The following is a 19,749-nucleotide window of genomic DNA, read 5'->3' as shown; positions in this document are numbered from 1 at the left end:
TCAATATTCCTGGCAACAATAACTAAACACAGAGACCAGGGACAGGAATGGCGGGCCCTTCCTACCTCTGCTGTGTTGTTCCTCCATCCCACTTTCCTGGTGAGAGCATGGCCTTTTCCTCTGCCTGAGGACCTTTCCTGGTCCTGTACCTTAGCTGTCAGTCTGTCCCTCAGATCACACAAGAAATGCTGGGGAAGTTCCACTCTTAGCCACACTATTTTTGTTGGCCCACATCTCTGTGTGACTCTTTGCTAATCTCCATGACTGGATTCAAGATGCCCAACAGAATATCACATGTTCAGTGCCCTGTACTCAGCTTCTTCAGCCTGCGGAGACTTGTGATGAACTCTTTGCATTGCTGCTGATGGAGTTAGATAAGAAAACATTGACATGGTTTGTAATCTCTCTCTTCCTCAGGTTATTAATGTTACCAATGCCTAGGGGTGTGTGTGTGTGTGTGTGTGTGTGTGTGTGTGTGTGTGTACAAGCATGTTTCAGAGTCCAAAGGTTAGCCTTGCTTGTCCTTCCTCAGGTGCTGTCCTCCTTGGTTTTGAGACAGGATACCCTACTGGCCTAGAACTCACTGAGTAGGTGAGATGGCTGTCCAGTGAGCCCAAGGACCATTGTGTCCCTGCCTCTCCAGTGCTGGGGTTGGAAGCACCCCTGAGTTCTTACATGGGTTCTGGGAATCAAATGTTGGTCCTCATGTTGGCATTGCAGCTGCTCTGTGCACTGAGATCTCTCCAGCCCCAGCTCTGTAGTTTTAAAGCTTAAAATGCCTCCCGTCCTTTAAACTACAAGCTGCATCAAAGTAGGGAAACATGGATGCTTTGTTGACCAGAATGCCCAGTTCTGGCCAGTGTCAACATGCCTAGAGATCATTGTGAGATGTGGGGTGCATACTGAGGGAATAAAGACTTGGGGGGGCACTTGCACCGACCCTCCTGGGCTTTTTTATCTGTGTGCAAATTGATATAGGCTGAGAAATTCAACCAACTTTGTCTCTAGGTAGGGACATGAGACTGAGACCCAGAATTCTTGGCCCCACCCCTTTTGTGGCATTTAAAAAAAGAGAAAAACTTGGCATATTACATCAACCAGATTTTTTCCCCCTTTGTCTCAAAGAAGGCTCAGCTGAACAGTAGCCTCCTCACCCAGAACAACAATCAAAAACTCACAGGACCTCAGCTGCCTCAGATGATGTCACAGAACCCTTAAGAACGCTTGCTGCTGAGCTGGGCTCCAGTCCAGCTAACACAATTCTTCCTGCCACTTTTTCAGAGCCTGTGACAGATTAGGTGGTCTCTCTTTCTCTCTCTCTTTCTCTCTCTTTAATTCTTCTTTTTCTTTCTCTCTCTCTTTTTTCCTTTTTTTTCATCTTCTCAAAAGGCACTTCAGTTTACCTCTAAGCACGACATTAGCGCTGGCTGCCCCAAATAACATTTTAATTGAAGTCTCAGTCCAAACAAATGCCCGGCCTCTTTATTAACCCCAACAGGGTCATTTTTCACCCAAAGCCCGATTCAGGGGGAACTGTCTCACTTAAACTGCCATGCGACGGAACACGGCAGCTTTCCTCTGTCGTCTCTTCCCTGACCTTAATTTGAACCTTAATCTCTTTTAGCCGTGTTCTCACTATTAGCTGCCCATCGTGTGTCCAGCGCTAGCTCTCATGTTAGATTGCCCGTCCACATGTGTGGGTTCACTCCACCTCAGCTCCCCAGTGGGGCCATCTAAGTTTCTTGACCTTTTTTTTAGGGAAAGGGAAGGAATCTTCCACTGATTTTTGTTCAGTAATTTCAATAGCTGCTTTGCAAAATGCTCTGTAGAATTTTAGCTATTTCTGATGTTCACGAAATTTGTGTGCATAAAAATAACATACCCTTTAGTTGTCAGGAAAATTGGAAAAAACTCTTGAAAGTGGGTACAAAGGATTCTTCACCTATAGATAGTTCCACACTTAGAAAATAAAGCAGAAAACCAAGATTATTACCTTACTAATTCAGGTAAAGACAATATTTTTTTATCAGAGACCTCTGACCTGGGGGGTGCACCTGAATTATTCAGATAATTGCTTTAATTTCTTCACTCATTTTTAATGCTTAGACATGACCAATGACTAACAACAGAGAACGTAATTTCTTTTTCCTAATTATACCTTCCCATTTTTTGACATTGGTAAAATGATCCAAATTAGAATGCAGTGAAAAAAAAAACATACTTTTCAATCACAATGATAAAAATGTGTTTCTCTATTTGGAGTCTAGCTTAATATAGCAGAAGTTTGTAGGTAGAAAACAGTGCTTATGATCGTGTGCCCAATTAAATTTATTATAGGTTTTCGTACTTTTTGGCACTGCCATGAAAGCATATTAGTTATTATTCTTTATAACCTAATTGGCGGCTTTGTGTCTGGTTGCCCCTCTGTTCTCTACAGAATACAATAGTTTGTTGATTGCAAAAAAAATTACATTTCTGTGACTTTAAAGTCTTAGAACCGGGGTTGCCATTGAAAGTTGGAGGCACAGTTGGGTGTTTTGGAGGGCAAGGACCGAGTACCCTCTGGGAGTGAGGAGGGAGGCAGCTGGGGACAATTGTCTGTTCCCTGCAGTGCTCCGCGGTCTTAACAGCATGTTGTCATGATAAACTTTGCCTTCATTTCACCGGCTAGAACAATTAGTGGGAATGAATCAGAGTTCTCTCGGATCACAGTTTATTATATGCTATTAAATTCCATTATTCAAGAAGTTGCTACTATGATGATAAAACTTCTCCGCCAGCCCTCCATGTATTTTCCGTTGTACGCTGGCTGCTTCCTTCTCTGATGGGCAAGGTTTCTTTCTCTTTCCCGTTAGCACTTATACAGAGCGCTTGAAGCACTTTGAAAATACATCTTTGAAAAGACGACAAAAATGAGATGTGAAAACACACACACACACACACACACCAACGGATGAAGGTTCTTAATTAGTCCATTATTTGACACGCACGATTTAACATGGTGTGCTTAAGCGCTCCACATTCCCCAAAAGAAAAAGGCTCTTTTTTCCCCCCCATCCCAAACCTTCCCCCTCTTATTCACTCTATCCCCCTTGTCACTTTCCATTAACCAATCATGACATCCTCTGCTGGAAGGGTGAGCAAGTAGATTATTTCCAAACTGGTGTAAGTGACACTCAAAGGTCTGGCCCGAAGCGGGGTTTGTGATAGCAACAAGCTCCTCAGCCCCTGGAGTTAGAGAATGTCACTTCAATAACATACCAACGTCCATTGTCACAGCACGTCTGCAGCAGGTTACCAAATGTCCAGGAGTGGTGGGACGGGGCTTGGAGAGGAACGTAAAGGGCAGTGGTACCATCTGAAGTCATTCTTGTTGCTAAGAGCGACCAGGAAGGTGCTAGGACAACACAGGCCTTCCGCGCCATCCGCTCGGCAGGTGAGGAAACTCAGGGCCGCAGATGTGTCTCTGCTCCCACCGTAAGTGACTAAGCTGGAGTTTTAGTCTGATGGGCTCCAGCCTCATGTCTGTCTCTGGGAGGGCCATGAACGAGCTTTCTGGTGTGTGTGTGTGTGTGTGTGTGTGTGTGTGTGTGTGTGTGTGGTGGGGTGCCAGCATTTCTTCTGAAATCTGAAGGTTAAGTGTACCTGAAAATGGTTCTGTCTTGAGGCGCCGCAGATAATGAGGAAGCGAATAAGCTGGGATTGAAAGAAGTGCTAAGAAAAGAAGGCAGATGGTTTGCTCCAGTCAGATCAGCCTGGGGGTGGGACCACCTGCTCTGCCTGCTCTCCACACCCCTCCCCTTCTTCTGCTGCTCTGCCTGCTCTCCACACCCCTCCCCTGCTTCTGCTGCTCTGCCTGCTCCCCACACCCCTCCCCTGCTTCTGCTGCTCTGCCTGCTCTCCACACCCCTCCCCTGCTTCTGTTTCTCTGCCTGCTCTCCACACCTCTCCCCTGCTTCTGTTTCTCTGCCTGCTCCCCACACTCCTCCCCTGCTTCTACTTCTCTGCCTGATCCCCACACCCCTCCCCTGCTTCTGTTTCTCTGCCCGCTTCCCACACCCCTCCCCTGCTTCTGCTGCTCTGCCTGCTCCCTACACACCTCCCCTGCTTCTGTTGCTCTGCCTGCTCTCCACACCCCTCCCCTGCTTCTGTTTCTCTGCCTGCTCCCCACACCCCTCCCCTGCTTCTGCTTCTCTGCCTGCTCCCCACACCCCTCCCCTGCTTCTGCTTCTCTGCCTGCTCTCCACACCCCTCCCCTGCTTCTGCTGCTCTGCCTGCTCCCCACACCCCTCCCCTGCTTCTGACAAGCAGAAATTGGGAAGGGAGGCAGCAGGAATGGACTTGAAGAGCCAGGAGCCAGCACAAGCTGCCTCTCAGACCCTCAGCCTGCCTTCTGGACCATAGGGCTTTCTGCTTCCAGGACAAACAAATGCCACTCATTTGACCAACTTTTAGCTTTTGGTCTTCCTTGAGCAAATTTTAGCTTCTTTTCCCCAGGAATCTCGGAATTATGCTTGTTATAAAATGAGACTCTGGACATACATCGAAAGAAATCAAAACAAATCACTTGATTATTTATAACCAGACATGCTATCTTTTAGTTGACAAAATACCTGAGAAAAATCAATTTATAAAGAAACATTTATTTAGACTCACACCCAGTTTCTGTAGGTTCTACCATGTGGACATTTAGCTTCATCACTGTGGACACGTGGTGAAGAGAAGCATCGTGGCTAAAGAGCAAAGCTGCTCATGTGCTGGCAGGGTGTCCAGGAAAGCAAAATAATCAGTAAGAAGAAAGGGCTGTGAGCCCAGTGCATTCTTGAAGGACCTGCCCCTACTGATTTACTTATTCTCTTTAGGTTCCACCCAACAGCTGGAGGCTGAAGATTTAACATACCAGCTATTGGGGACATTTAGGATCGAAATCATAATGCCAGTAGTTGATCAGTAATGTTAAGAAGGACAGCTCTCTGGCCAAGGCTCAGCACACATCCACAGCCAGGAGGAAATGGTGGTTACAGGGAAGGATGGATGATGCTACCTGCACTGAAGTTGAATATTAGCACCACAGTGTTGCATAACCTATTTGCATCCTGGTCTTCGTAGTCCGTTGCCTTTCTCACTTGGCTGTGGTGACAGTGACCTGAGGAGTGGAAAGGGGATGGATCAGCACATTTTACCCATGTGCTCTGTCTAGTGTTCTTCTTTCTCTGTTTCTGTGCTCCAGATAACTTACAGGCTTGTAGATGACTTCATTCTAGATAGGTTTTCTGTCCCTTCTCAGCCCATGTAGTTGGACCACCTTCCATTAGAAGTCACCATAGTGGCTTTTCTGAGCTCCATTTGGTCTATTTGCCCGTAATTCTTCAGTTAACATGGTCAGCATCTTGCCTGTTTTTATTCCTGTCACCCCAGGTGTGTCTCTATCTCCACTTCCTGAGTCTGGTACCAGGACAAGACCCAAGTTGTCCTTTGTGTGCCTGTCTGCCAAGAATCCTTGAAGTTAGGAATGGAAGAAAGACTAAGAGTTAGTTGATGATCACAGAGACAGCAGCAGCCCCAGATGTGGTCCTCTGGAATGACAAAGGAAAAGTCCCAATGGGATTTGGGCTACATAAGGGTAGGTTTATTTGACCTTAAACAAAGGAAGGTCATGGGCTGGCAAGATGACACTCCGGGTAAAGTGGTTACTACTCAAATCTGGAAACCCAGGGTTGTATCCCTAGCAGCCACCTAAAGGCTGGGGACACAGTAGCACAAGTGTCTGTAAGAGTCACACATCTATGGGAAGTGGAAGGTGGAGACAGGAGTCTCCAGAAACACTTGAGCCAGCTAAGATAACCTGGGGTACACGGTGTAGAAGAGACCCTGTCTCAAACAAGGTGGACATGTGAGAGCCACCACCCAAAGGTTGTCCTCTGATATCCACATATATGCCATGGCATGGACAGACAATTATTCCATTATTTATATGCCTGTGTGTGTGTGTGTGTGTGTGTGTGTGTGTGTGTGTGTGTTACCATGTAATGGAGTTGGCCAGGAACTTGTTATGGAGATCAGAGTGGCCTTGAACTCAGAATCCTCCTGAAGGGGTCCTGAATGTTGAGATTTGTAGGCATGTGTTGACATACCTCACCGAAGAATTTATTTTTTTAATTGTCTTTCAAAGAAACTTTTAATATTCAGGTCATCTCTTAGAAATCTTTATACTACTGAGAAGATGTAAAATTTGTCTATTGCCTATGTATCTATCATCTATCTATTGATTGATGGGTTTATCTGTCATCTAACCATCAACCCATAACCTACCCATCCATCATCTCCCTATTTTTTAAAGCTGGAGGAAATATCTGACAGAAGAGTGGATGGCCAGCAACAGAAGGGAGGGTGCGGAATTATACACAATGAGTCTGGGAGTCATGTGGACCCTCCAGACCTTAAAAAATGTTGATTTTAGATGCCAAAGTCTTGAAAGGGGCCTGATGGCTCATGGCGTTGGTGTGTTCCTCCAGATGGCAGTTCCTGCTTTGTGTTTTGCATAAACTAGTTAAATGTGCTAGCTCTTTGTACTTATTTCAGAAGGGAGCATCCTCCACTTTCAACCGAACAGAAGAGCTCTTGGACCAGACTCCTCTGGTCTGGGGATGGCTGAGGGACCAACCTAAGGGTGTGCAGGGTGTCATCCAAAGCACTGACATTTTGACTGAGAAAGGAGGCCAGGTATTCCAGAGTCTTCTTGCCTCTCATTGTGCAGGTAAATCTCAGACTGTGAGCCTGGGAGCTGCCTCTCTAATTCTGAATCCTGTGGATGACAAATGGGTCTATAATGTTCTTATTTTCAATAGTTTCTTATCCCACCAGTTGCTAGTTTCATGTTACTGCAACTCAAGTCCTTATTTTCATCATCTGCAAAAATAAATACCTAAATAAGTAAGGTGCTGATAAGATAGCTCCGAGGGTGGCTGAGTAGACACACATGAAAGTCGTAGAACAGCTCCTGCCGTATAGTGAGTGCTCAAGGAATGTTAGCAATTGTTATTGTTCCTATTAAAACCGTAAGGATTCATAATTTTTTCATTTTCTACACTAAACTCCCCCATCATTATTATGCTAATTTCACGCAACTTTTATAGAAATAGTGTGGTACAAATCGAACTATCCACATGTATGGTGTGACACGATTATTAAAAAAAGATTTATCTTTTATTTTTTGTGTATCAGTGTCTTGCCTGTGTTATGTGAGTGTGTGTAGTGCCCCTGGAAGCCAGAAAGGGCATTAGATCCTCTAGAACTGGAGTTGTAGCAGTTGTGAGCTTCCATGCGGTTGTTGGGTTCTCTGGAGGAACAGCCAGTGCCTTTAACCACTGAGCTACCTCTCTAGCCATTAGTTCTTCATCCCTTTAGCTACTGATGAACAGCTAAGATGCTCATGTCCTGGCTACTGTCAGTCACTCTGCAGTGAACCTGGGAACCCAGGCATCTCACTGAAACTCTGGTTTACCTGGATGCTGATCCACAGAGGAGGGATTGTGGGGCTGTGTGGCAAACGGATGTGAAATCAATCACCAGAAAGGATGGAGACCATTGGGACTGGACTTGAGCCCCTTTCCTTCTGTCCTTATCCCAAGCTATAACCGGAGAATGAGGCAGATTATAGGAAGAGGTGGTCATTTATGTTGGTGACCTTTCATAGAAGAATGTGGCATTGGCATGCTAGAAAACAAAGTTGACACTTTTAGAAATGAATTTTTAGGGACCAGAGTGATGATTCAGTGGTTAAGAGCATATGATGGTCTTGCAGAGGACCTGGTTTGGAACTCAGCACCCACAGGACAACTCACAACCACTATAACTCCAAGTCCAGGGAATCTGACTCACTCTTCTAACTACTGTGGGCACCAGGCACACATGTGGTGTTCAGATATACATGCAGGCAAAACACTCACACATAAAAAATAAATTTTTAAAAAGAATTTTTATTTTTTCCCCCATACTAAAAAGGGATAGGCGTTCTATTAATGGTTGAAGCAGGGCTCTGAACAGTACCACTGTGTTAATGAATGCCAGGAAATGGTCTCAACCTTTTCACTATTCTCATCCAGCAAACACTGCCCAGTGAAAAATCAGATACAGAAGAAACAACTCTACTCTTGAAACACTCAAGATCCAGAATGAATTCAAAGAAATCGGAGACTAAAACATTCAGAAGTATAAAGCACAGCCACAGCCTTCCAAGAAGTTTATTTGCTGTATGGCATGTGGTTTGCCCTTCTGCTGTCCTTCACGACAGTGAGAATAAGACGGTTTTTGAGTTGAGAGCAAAGTGGCTGCGATGACCCCCTCTCTGGCTCTGGACAAAGTGACAACCCCATCTTCTTAGAACCTCAGGCTTAGAAATTGTTGAGAGAAGAGAGTGGAATGGCGTGATTAATTATTGTGAAGAGCAAAACTGAATGTCTTATTTACTTGCTTATTGCAGTGACAAACCACCATGGCCTAGGCAACTAATAGAAGAAAGCATTTAATGTGAGGCTTATAGTTCTAGAGGGTGAGTCTACGGCCATCATGGTGGAAAGCATGGAAGCAGACAGGCAGACAGGCACAGCTCTGGAGCAGTAGCTCAGAGCTCACATCTGACCCATGTGTGTGAAGCAGAGAGAGAGAGAGAACGATAACCTCAAAGCCGGCCTCCAGTGTCACACCTCCTTCAACAAGGCCACACCTTCTAATCCTTCCCACGCAGTTCCACCAACTGTAGCCCAAGCATTCAAATGTGTGAGCCTATGAGGGCCATTCTCACTCAAGCACCACAGTGAGATCTAGTAGGAGACAAAACACGTAGGAAAGATGAGGAGAGGTGCTGAGAGCAGAAGGAAGCTGTGCTGTGATGGGAAAAGAAATGTCATAGCAAGAACGCAGGAAATCAAGAACCTGAGTAGCATAAGGAAGATGGCTAGCTGATCAGTGAGGACTGATCCTTCCTTTCCACATGTTGGCTTGCTTCTGGGGATCAGTTACTCAGCCAGGAACTGCCTATTTCCCAACCCTTTTGTCTTCTGAGTAGATAATGCCAGGATAACCTGGGTGCCCCCCAAATGATGCAGAACTATGTGTGGAAGAAATAAGCATCCCCCAATCTCTGCTCAGAGGAAGAGCTCCATTAGACGTTTTCTGAGATCTTGGGGATTGCTTGTTACTACATCAAGTGTGACATGCACTGACTAATGCAGATATTGGTATCAGCAGGGAGATCTAGAAGCAACTGTTTTCTTTTCCTTTCTTCTTTTTTAAAATCTTTTCTTAGAAACTAGTTAGTTAGTTTCTAGGATTTTCTTGTTCTTCTTTTGCATTGCTCAGACATGTCATGCACAGGATATTTTTTGCTTACAAGTTTATGTCACATGACTGGATTTTCAAGGTGATAAAGGTGAAGTCTTGCTGAGTACTTTTCTACCACCTGATAATAGGTCTTCAGCAGTCTGAGCTAATAAGTCTTTTTCCAACAGCTCATGTCTTGAATACAAGGCCAACACCACATAGTTTAGAGTTTTGTCACAGGACACAGCACTGAGCACTAACAACAGTGGTCACAGTCAGAAGATAAAAGTCTGACACAACATGATGGCTATCATTCCATCTCTGCTCTCTACACACAGACAGAGGAAGACCACGGTCCCACCCTCTCTGGTAATTCAGGCCATGAGACCAATCCTTTGTCAGGGAAATAGGAGTACCATGCTAGGGAGTTAGGAGCATGTGGGCATGTAAGTGCTTTTCTTATATTCTCCCTGCCTCTTCCATGAGGATCTTGAAGGAATGAGGATACAACGGAACTAGACGGTCTAACTTTAAGACGGAAGCCGCTCAGCCTGCATCCTGGACAGGGAACTTCATTTTGTTATATTATGTGGAGTTTAGGGGTTTTCCTGGTTTCATCTCTGTGGCTGTGATAAAATATCCTGACAAGCGACTTAAGGGAGAAAAGGGTATATTTCACATGCTATTTCAGGTTACAGTCCAAGATGAGAAGCCAAGACAAGAACTTGGCTTCACATCATGTCCAAAGGTAACAGCAGAGAGAGAATCAAATGTATGCATCCTTGCTCTCAGCTAGCTATCTTCCCTCCATACTGCTTATGACCCCTGCCTAGGGAATGGTGCTGCTCACAAGGGGCTGGGTCTTCCTACATCAATCAACAATACTCTCACAGCTGTACCCACAGGCCAATCTGATCTAGGTATTTTCTCCTTAAGACTCTCTTTCCCAGAGTTTGGAAAGATAGCTTTGCAGTTAAACGCACTTGCTGCTCTTGCAGAGGATCTAGATTCAGTTTGCTTCCCAGCACACACATGTGGTGACTCACACCATAACTCCAGTTCCTGGGGATCTGACACTGTTTTCTGACCTCTGAAGGCAGGCACACATATGATACACATATACATGTACTAGCAAACCACTTAAATCAAACATTTTTTAAAAATTCATGAAGATTTTTCAGGTAATTCTAGGCTGTACCAAGTTGTCAGTTAAGACTAGACATCACAGGAGTTATTTGTTATTGAAACCATACCTACCCAGTTCTGTTCTGACTTACCTACTGGGAATATTCTCCTGAGGAAAGGCTACCATATACAGAATTAGGAGGTGAACAGGACTATTGGGAAGGTTGGGAGGAAGAGATCAAGGAAGCTACACACGTGGACACTGATGATGTCAACTGTCTGCATAGAAGTGACCTACAACCCGCCGTCTGTCCTCTGACTATGCACATGAGCACCTACCTGTGGCTACTAACTGAGAAAAAATGTCTCTTTTTCCTGTCTTTTCACCTTCCTGTGATTTCAATGGCAAATCACTCCAAAAATCTTACTGACAAGGGAACCTGGGAAATGTAGTTCCTAGACTCTCAGGCCTTGAAGCATGGGAGGATTTTATTTTAATTTTAAAAAATTTTAATTAAAATATTTGAGATTTTGTTTATTCCCATTTTATGTGTAAGAATGTATGTCCATGTACAATGGGCATGCAGTGCCCAAAGAGGCCTGAAGAGGGTGTTAGATCTCCTGGGACTGGAATTATGTATACTTGTGAGCTGCCTTGTGGATGTGGGAATCAAACTCCAGTCCTCTGGATTATCAACAGTGCTCTAAACCCCTGAAGCAATCTTCCAGCCCAGGAGGATTTGAGAAGAGTGCTGAAGATACTTTTGTCTCTCAACAAACAGGGTCCAACATCATTGCTCTTGGTCCTTCTGGTGAGACGTCCAACTGGTTAGCCCCCCATAACTCACATTTTCTTGAAAACTTTTCAAGAACAAATCTTAATGAAGCTGTTATCCCCATGTCACCCAATAAATTGTTTTGAATTTGTTTCATTAACATAGCAGAATCAAAAGAAGCCAAGAAAGTGGTCCCTGGGTGTGTACATTAGATCTCAGCAAAAGACACTTTCCTCCTTACCCTGCTCATAGTGAGGATGACCCTGAGTCCTGGGTTCTCTCTGCACACACAGACAAAGGATGAAGGGTTTGTAGACACTGCCTTACCCGATCCATAGGAACTGTCAACCGTATTTTTTGTTTGTTTTAAACTGTGTTATTAAGCTGTGTATGAAGTTGGTCAAAAGGGGTCAATATTTTGTTCAGCTAATTCTGAACACCATCGTGTGTACTCTAGGAAGAGATGGAATTGCTCTTTGGGCATCATGGCTTTGTGGGTTTAGATTAGGACATAGTGGAGAGCATTCTGTAAGTGAGGGGTGTGATATTTGAGTACCAAGAAGACCTACACAGTAATAAAAAAACTGATAGCAGGAAAGGGGGGCAGGCTCTGGTTTTGTTTCACCTCCCAAGGCACAAGGATTCAATCCATCTTTTCAGCATCTATTCTCTTGGCTACCCCCAAAGGCTAAAACTACTGTGTCTCTGGTAAGAGTGATGGTGGAATTACTCAGACTTATTTACAACCATCAAAGACAGGATAGATATGGATCCTGTCATAATTAAGCTTGTCATAATAAAGGGGTGGCCATATCAGCGCAATCATGGGGGCTGTTATGATGTCACAGCTGCCTTTGCACGGCATTTAGCCTCTATTTTTCCACCCCCGCCCACGCTTATCTCTGGCTATATTTGGTTGTTTTACAGTGCTACCTGGACCACAGTCTGTTTTACAAAATAAACGCACAGGCTGAGCTCCATGGAACCTATTTCCTTTCCTTATTGATGCTTTTCCTTGGTGTGATCTGTTTTGTCTACTTCGTACCTAGAATCATGGCTGAAACAGTCATGAGTTTGCTTTGTGTAAAGGAGAGCAGAGCATTGAGCAATCAGCTAATAATCCTGTTGAGATGGTTGGTGAGTTTGGAAAATTCCACTCTCCAAAAAAATAGTTACTTTCTCCATAGCAGATTTCCTCTTGGCCACAATTATCCACAAAGCTGTCCAATTTCCAAATGGTCTTTACCACTGTTGATGTCCCCTAAATAATGTATTTGATGGATTTCATTAGATATGCTCAGTAATCCTTTTTTCTAAGTGGCCTGTTTTTTTTTAACAGTCTTTGTACTTATTTAATAAATATAGAAATCACTTTCAGCTACCCAGCATTGCTATTGATAAAGTATTCTAAGTGTAGCAACAGTAAGATAGTGTGTTGCATTACTCAGTGTTCAGTTGGACAACTTTTACTTGGAGTCTGAAGTGTTCATAGTTAGATGGTGGCTGAGGCTAGATGAGCAACCTGAGTATTTCTTCAACTGTATTTTTGTCCTTGGGCTAATCAGGACTCTGTCCACATGGTTAGCTTAAGTTTCCTTATAATTTGGTGGTCTTTGGGTCATCAGATTTCTTACATTGTGACCAGCTTCCTCTAGAGCCAATGTCCTAAGACATTTGAGTGGATGCTGCAAAGATTTAAAGTATCTCCTTGAAAGCCATGCAATCATTTCTTCCATCTTCCATGTGTGAAGGATTACACTGGTGAACCCGTATTCCAAGGCTTAGAGAAATAGATTCTACCTAAACACAGGGGAATGGTTTGTGTGTTGAAAGAAAGAAATACTTGACACGATCATCTTAATGAGAAGCAATCACAGGTGTCCCTTGTGTGGCAGGTGCCATGCTCAGAACTGAAGTGCTTTGCCCACAAGATAGGCACTCATGAAGATGAAAACAGCTTGAGTTTGACCAGACAGTCTTCGTAACTAACTGCTGAGCAGTAACTATCAACATCAAGACTCTTTGCTCACAAAACAGGCAAAACAACTCGTCTGATCATTTCTTTCTCAATAACAAGTAAGAGACTACTGTATGTATCTGACCCATCACCCGATGATCACCTTGCGGTGCTGATTCATTCACAAGCCATAACAAAGCCTTTAAGTTTGGGCAACACTCAGGTATTCTGTGGCTTGACAGACTGTGAAATCCCTGCTACACATGGGAGTTCAAACAAGCTTCTTTGGCTCATAATAGAATACTGAAGAAGCTGAAAAGTCAGAGTTTGCCCCCACTGAGTTTCTATTCTCCCTAGCACTTCTGTCCTTGTGCTGTTTGGAACAACTTGAGACAATCATGGACCGAGATGTTGAGTTCGGACAGTCAAGAGAGGTAGAATCAGCATCTATTTCTACCTGAGAATCCTGCTTGGGAGAGCAGCTGATGAACAGTTTGTCTCAGCGTGCTTCTCCTCTGCACCATTAAAGGAAGGTGATCAAGGTCTCTCATGTCAAAGGAGATTTCAGGTCAGCTGTGTTGACAGAAGGATTGGTGGCACTCAGCAATTCCCAGGTCTTATCACTTTTGGCACTGTTCATGTCCATTCGATGGTGGCACTCTGAGGGGCTGGGAGAACAGGCTCGTGATGACATAAGAGATGCCTTGACATTTCAGAAACAAAGGTCAATGCCTGAAAAGGTGCAGGAGAGGGGAATTCCTGGGACCTATGTCAATCCTGTGCCTTCTCACATGTTGTCTCCTGTAGCATGAAAGCACAATATGGGGTGTTCTAAGTGGACAACAACGACATAATTTGCCTTGTTTGCCAGGGTGTTTCAAGCAAGACTGAATTCTGATCCATCACAGCAATTGTTGTCTGTGAATCCACTAACTTTAACTTTATGGCTGGTGCTTTAGGACCAGTTCCTTCCTCATGTCTGTGAAGCTGTATACCTGGATATGGTTTGCCAATGAGAAGTCCTTCCATTTTGAATACAATTTTGCTTATCTGAAAAATCTTTTTTCTTACTAGAAATTTGCAATTATCTGACTTTCAATCACATACAATTCTTCACTCTGCTAGCACACACTCATTTGCTGTTTAAAAATATTTAATTTTTTAAAACATTATTTTATTTCGTGTGTAGTATTTTATGAGCAAGAATGTATGTATGTGCACCACATGCATGGCTAAAACTTGAAGAGACCGGAAGAGGGCATCAGGCCCCTTGGAACTGGAGTTACAGAGGGTTGTGAGCCACCATGCGGGTGCTAGAAATCAAACCTGGGTCCTCTAGAAGAACAATAAATTCTCTTAACCACTGAGCCATCTCTTCAGTCCCTATTTATTTTATTTCAGTTATGGACATGTATGTATCTGTGTGTGGGTATGTGCACATGAATGAAGGGATCCCCCTGGAGCTGGAGTTCTAGGCAGTTGTGATCCCCCTTTAGTGAGCTCTGGGACCTGATTCTCTGTAAGAGCAGTACATGCTCGGAACTGCTGGGCCATCTCTCCAGTCCTTATGTGTGTCCTGTTGTATCATTCAGTGCCTGTGGCATATCACTTCATAGTGTTTCAAAGGTACCTGGTTTGCCCAGATGAATGGCAGTGGCAGGGACTTCTCTTCGCATGCAAATGTATACATAAGGACATGCATGCGATTGATATGTATACATACAGAACTATGCATACATATTTCTGAAGAAGCCTCTCAATTCCTGATCCATTCTTTCTACTTCCCTTTGTTTTATGGGTCAACATCAAGTAGATGGCTTTGAAATGATTTGGTGAATTGAATTTACATGTATGCCTAAGAAACAGTATTGTTATAAAAGATCTCCAATGAGTGTTCACAAAGATGAAAATCAGATAATTGCTCATCTTATGCTCTGGAAAAGTTTTTGCCTATATTCATGACAGACATAAATTACTGAGTATGCAAGCACTTGTCATTATTTGAGAAAAAATTAAATAAAAAGATCCCTTTTTCCTTTTGTACTGTGGAGTCTTTCTTTAATCCCTCAGTGTAGAGCTGCTGAATCCTGGAAGCACAGTGCAGACCTGGGAAAGTTCATCTAGGCTTTTATTTGTCATGGAAGAGCCGTGAAGACTTCTGCAGTGTCTGTCAGTGCCTTGTCTCCCTTCTGATTTCTTAAAGGAACGTGAACTTTGAGTAGAAATCTGATATTAACCTCATAGAAGCCGCTTAGCTCATAAGTCACCCTCCCTTTTCTCTTCTAGTCATTGGGTGGTCCCTAAAATGTTTCTATTTGCAGAGTGTGGGGCTGCCATGCCACATCTGGTGAGGAGGCCTGAGATCAAGGACAGTAGGCAACCCATTGTTGTTCCAATACCCTGAAACTTTTGGCACTTCTAATATTAACATAAAGTAAAGCTTTCTTCTCATAATTATACTTGCACTTAAAATGTGAATGTTACAATAAGTCCTTGTTCACAGACACCCATAATGACAGACAGCAGATCTTTCCATGAACACAGGTTTTCCTGGGGACAAGGTGGTGATTGACAGGAGAGAGTGATAGATATCCATATTTTAAAAGTGATGGATCCAGACATAAGGTTTCAACCTCATGGAAAGTCCGAAGTGATTTATTGGTGTGAGAAAGATGGCATTAAGCCCATTTGTGTTCATTTTCATTTCACCTTAAATTTTGGTATCCATGTTCTTTTTAATTGGCATGCAATAATGCTCCGTATTTATGGGTTCCATGTGATATCGAACACCTGGACACAGGTGTAATGTTCAAATGAGGGTAGTCCCTATGTTCTGTATGTTCAGAATAGGTTAATAAATATGTAATATGTAAATTAAAATAAATTTAACATGTTGTTGTTGGTAGAAGTGTACGGTTTAAATGTCTAAAGATTCCTACTTTCAAAAGGAAACTATGGATGAGGCCCTGGTGATGTGGAGGGCAGGAGTGGAAGGCGACCTGGATCAAGGCTCTGTAAGCTCAACTCTCTTTCTCTGGTTGTTCCTGGCCCCAGCTATGGGATCAATAAAGAGTTCACTCTCAGTCAGACTCCAGGACAGTCCCTTTTAGATGTCAAGAAATTGCTCAATGCTAGGATGTTGACCTAAGAAAGTAGATTTTAATCGTGCTTTTATTTTTTTCATTTTGTTTTCTCAAGGGTCTGATGGGAACAGAAAGTTTTGAGGGAGTTTACTGCTGATGCAAGGTGACTGGTTGGATAAAGAAGTCCAAAGTTATTTTTTTATCTGTAGAACAAATAAAGCCTGGCCAAAGGTGAGTGAAAACCGATGCCTCCCACCTTGTCCCTCTCTCCATGCCTAAGAGATGTTTGTGTCCATGGTTGCACAAGGAGAGCCTGCCCCGTGCTGGGTAGAGAGGAGTGCATCTGAGAGTGACTGATAAAAGTAGTCTCTGACCTTTATTCTTAGTTTGACAGGCAATTGATGATCCCAACTATACAGAAATCAGTTAAAAAATGAGAGATCTGTTTGTTGATACCTTCTAAATATCTGGGAATTTGTCAGTCAGTACTTGAGTGTCTGAGTTAGGGTTTTTTTTTATTCTTTCTCCAAGAATAGACACGACATAGCCTTATAAAATGGTAAAGTACGTGTATTAATTTGTGCATGCTTGGCTGTTAGTCTGGATTAGTGAGAGGGCACACAGCAGAATGATCCTTGTGATTTCTCTGTAACACTTACTTCCAAATACTACTAATAAACACTCTGAAAACATTGATCATCCTAGGGAGCCCAAGTAGACTTTCATGTTTCTATTTTTAATTTTATTTTACTTGAGACAGTCTTACTCTAGCCCAGGCTGGTCTTGAACTCACAGCAAACCTTCTTTTTCAGTGCCCCTTTCTGAGGGGACGACAGCCAGGAGCCACCATTCACTGTCCTAGTTGGTACTTAGGAAGATGGCAATAATGTTGATGGTGGGGCTGGGGGATGACTGAATGATTATTTAAATGCCTACTATGGGGAGAAAATTTGAACTGCTTTGGATCCCAGACACCCATATTATCCAGCTATGGATATGACTTTCTCCTTAGCTGTTACTTCTGCTAGAATAGGGCAAGGGGCCAAGCAGGAGGTAGGACAACACAGCTACCAATAGCCAGTTGTGGAAGGAATGAATTAACGTGAAGAAATGAACTCTGATTTGAAACTTAGGTTCTGGAGAGTTTTCTAAACTCTCCCAAGAATATGTCCTTCAGCATATTTCCCACAAAGGGAACATAACAAATAAATATCAGGATATTTAGAGCAAGCATAAATTTTGGAATTATAGAAACACATTCTGATGGGAGTAAAATTTTGAGATGGGAAATCCATGGAGCATTTGTGTCCAGAGAGTATTTGTGGATGTACACATGGCAAAAGTAATGGGTTAATATCCGGGTTTTCTGAATAGCCACAACATCTTTTGGTGCTTATTTAATGTTAAAAGAAAATCCCAAATTTTCCAGTACGGAAAAGACAAATTCCGGTCTCTAAGCCTAGGCCCTGCTGTGACCTGGGGCTTGGAATTTTGCTCATGAGCAGCTTGTCAATGGAAAAACTGATTATAAAAGGTTTAGGTTAGTTAGTTTGAGTAATTCTACGATAGATTGCAAGACGTCGAACCATTTCAAGGGACAGAGGTCAAGGGACAGAGGAGACAATTATCTTTCTGAGTGTGTGGATTTGTAGATTTTGTTGTTTGTTTATGTCTGAAAATGAATTCTTTGGAATCCTGTAAAGCTTAGGATTGTATCAATGACCTTCCCAGGGCTGGCACACTGTGTGTTATGAGCCACCTATAAAATCTGCTTAGTTTTAAGAGTCTGCCTATATAGTCAAGCAAGCTGGCTTAGAAGTCACTAAGTAGCATAGGATGGCTTTGACCTCTTGGTGGTCCTTCTGCTTCAGTGTCCTTAGAACATGAATCTTGGGTGTACATCACTGTACCAGGCTATTCTCCCTTTACAGTCATGGGAGAAGATTAAAATATCGTGTGCTGTGGTAGACATTGCAAGACATTGTGATCGGCATCAGGTGACATCATGGGCTTTGAGATGTGTAGAATCTGTTATTTCAGGTTAGCGTAAGAACAGTGAAGAAAGCAATAATTCCACACTCAGCTATGTTAAGGCATGTGGTGAAGAAGACCGAGAGAGAGGGAGAGAAGAGAGAGAGAGAGAGAGAGAGAGGGGAGGACATTACAGATAGAGCTGAAGCAATGCGCGGTGCAGGGCTGGCTGACTGCGGACTCAGGGGGCCTGGCTTTCCAAGCTGGCTCTGAGCTTGATGAGTCTGTTTATTCAGCCATGATATCAGACATTCCCTCTTCCTGCCCGAAGAAGTCCCTTTGAAGAACGGCTCTGCTGGGGAGCAGTTTCCCCTCGGACCAGCTCCTCCCGTGGCAGGACTAAAGGGAGAGACCTGGAAACGCCGCAAGAATGTTCTTTAAAGCGATATTCCAGCACCACGTGAGGGGAGGATGAAACAGCTATACAAGGTACATTTCCTGGTTGAGGTATTTTTTTCCCCTCACAAGTGAATTCAGCAGCGAACAAAGATGTCACATGAACGGGGTTGGGGTCAGATGACTTGGGTACCTCCAGATCTGTGCGAGCAGGCTGAGGCTTGGGGGGCAAGAGATCGCTGGGCAAAGCAACAGCATTTTTAGCTTCTGTAGGCCTGGAGAGAGAGTTCACATCTGCCAAAGCCAGAGGGGATCCAGCAGGCACAGCAACCTCCTGTACAAGTCTTTATCTGCAAAGGACACAGTGGTGGTAACTTATCAGGAGAGCGGCCCACGTTTTCAAAGCAAAGCAGCAGATAGAATGAATGTTCTCTGGTGAACTGGGGGACAAGGCTCATGATCAGATCGCATCATCCGGAGGTCAACATTTTACTCAGAGGTGTCACATTCATTTCTTGATTTCAGAGATACTTTTCTACCTTTTCAAAGGTTTTTATGTAGCCCTCATGTCAACCCTGTGAAGTAGCTAGGTAGGATGACAGTCTCCTGAGTGTTCCTCTTTGGAAACGGATGTGACACAGAAAGAGACATGGTTTTGTAGCTCATTACTGGTAGGGGCAGAATGACAAGCCAGGCCTCCTGACTCTTGGACCAGGCCTCTTTGGTCGATGTTCTTGGGACCCGTACAAAGGGACAGTGGACTTTCAGGAAAAAAAGGGAAGTGGCATTCTCCACCTGCTCCCAGACACTACTGTGACTCCAGATGGGCTCTTGGGGAGGAGACTCAAAGTGAAACCTTCAGAGGCTAAGTCTCCTATTCTTCTCACACAGCTGCCCACATCTGGAGTTGTCTCCTTCAGGCTTCTTGGGTGCCGCATTAACCAGATGCTCTCCGGAATGAAAAGGGGTCTTCGTTACTTCCAGATCTGAGCTGAACTCTCTAAGATGCTTATTTTTCTCAGATGGGAACAGAGTCTACCCTCTCTCCTGATGCCTGACCCAGACTCCGATGACCCACATTGGTCCTCAGGGCCCAGGCATGAGGCTCACCCTTTGGGAA

General features: G+C 43.8%; 2 long non-coding RNA genes across 3 annotated transcripts in view; one reads left to right on the top strand and one right to left on the bottom strand.

Annotated features, from left to right (window-relative positions):
• Nucleotides 1-2,696: 2,696 nt before the first annotated feature.
• Nucleotides 2,697-3,349, bottom strand: LOC131924915 (uncharacterized). The gene is made up of 2 exons (XR_009383115.1): nt 3,262-3,349; nt 2,697-2,893 (listed from the first exon to the last, which is right to left on the bottom strand). It is a non-coding gene; the product is annotated as an uncharacterized LOC131924915 (long non-coding RNA).
• Nucleotides 3,350-3,420: 71 nt separating this feature from the next.
• The window catches only part of LOC131925264 (uncharacterized), an 84,401-nt gene continuing 68,072 nt past the window's right edge, over nt 3,421-19,749 (top strand). For both annotated transcript variants that reach the window (XR_009383202.1, XR_009383201.1), the window contains exons 1-2: nt 3,421-3,477; nt 16,378-16,493. This is a non-coding gene — a long non-coding RNA (uncharacterized LOC131925264). The remainder of the gene's footprint in view (nt 3,478-16,377; nt 16,494-19,749) is intronic.

This window comes from Peromyscus eremicus, chromosome 15 (genome assembly GCF_949786415.1).
Source record: "Peromyscus eremicus chromosome 15, PerEre_H2_v1, whole genome shotgun sequence".
Lineage (NCBI taxonomy): Eukaryota > Metazoa > Chordata > Mammalia > Rodentia > Cricetidae > Peromyscus > Peromyscus eremicus.
The sequence above is the reverse complement of the archived record's forward strand: the minus strand, read 5'-3'. Positions and strand labels throughout refer to the sequence as shown.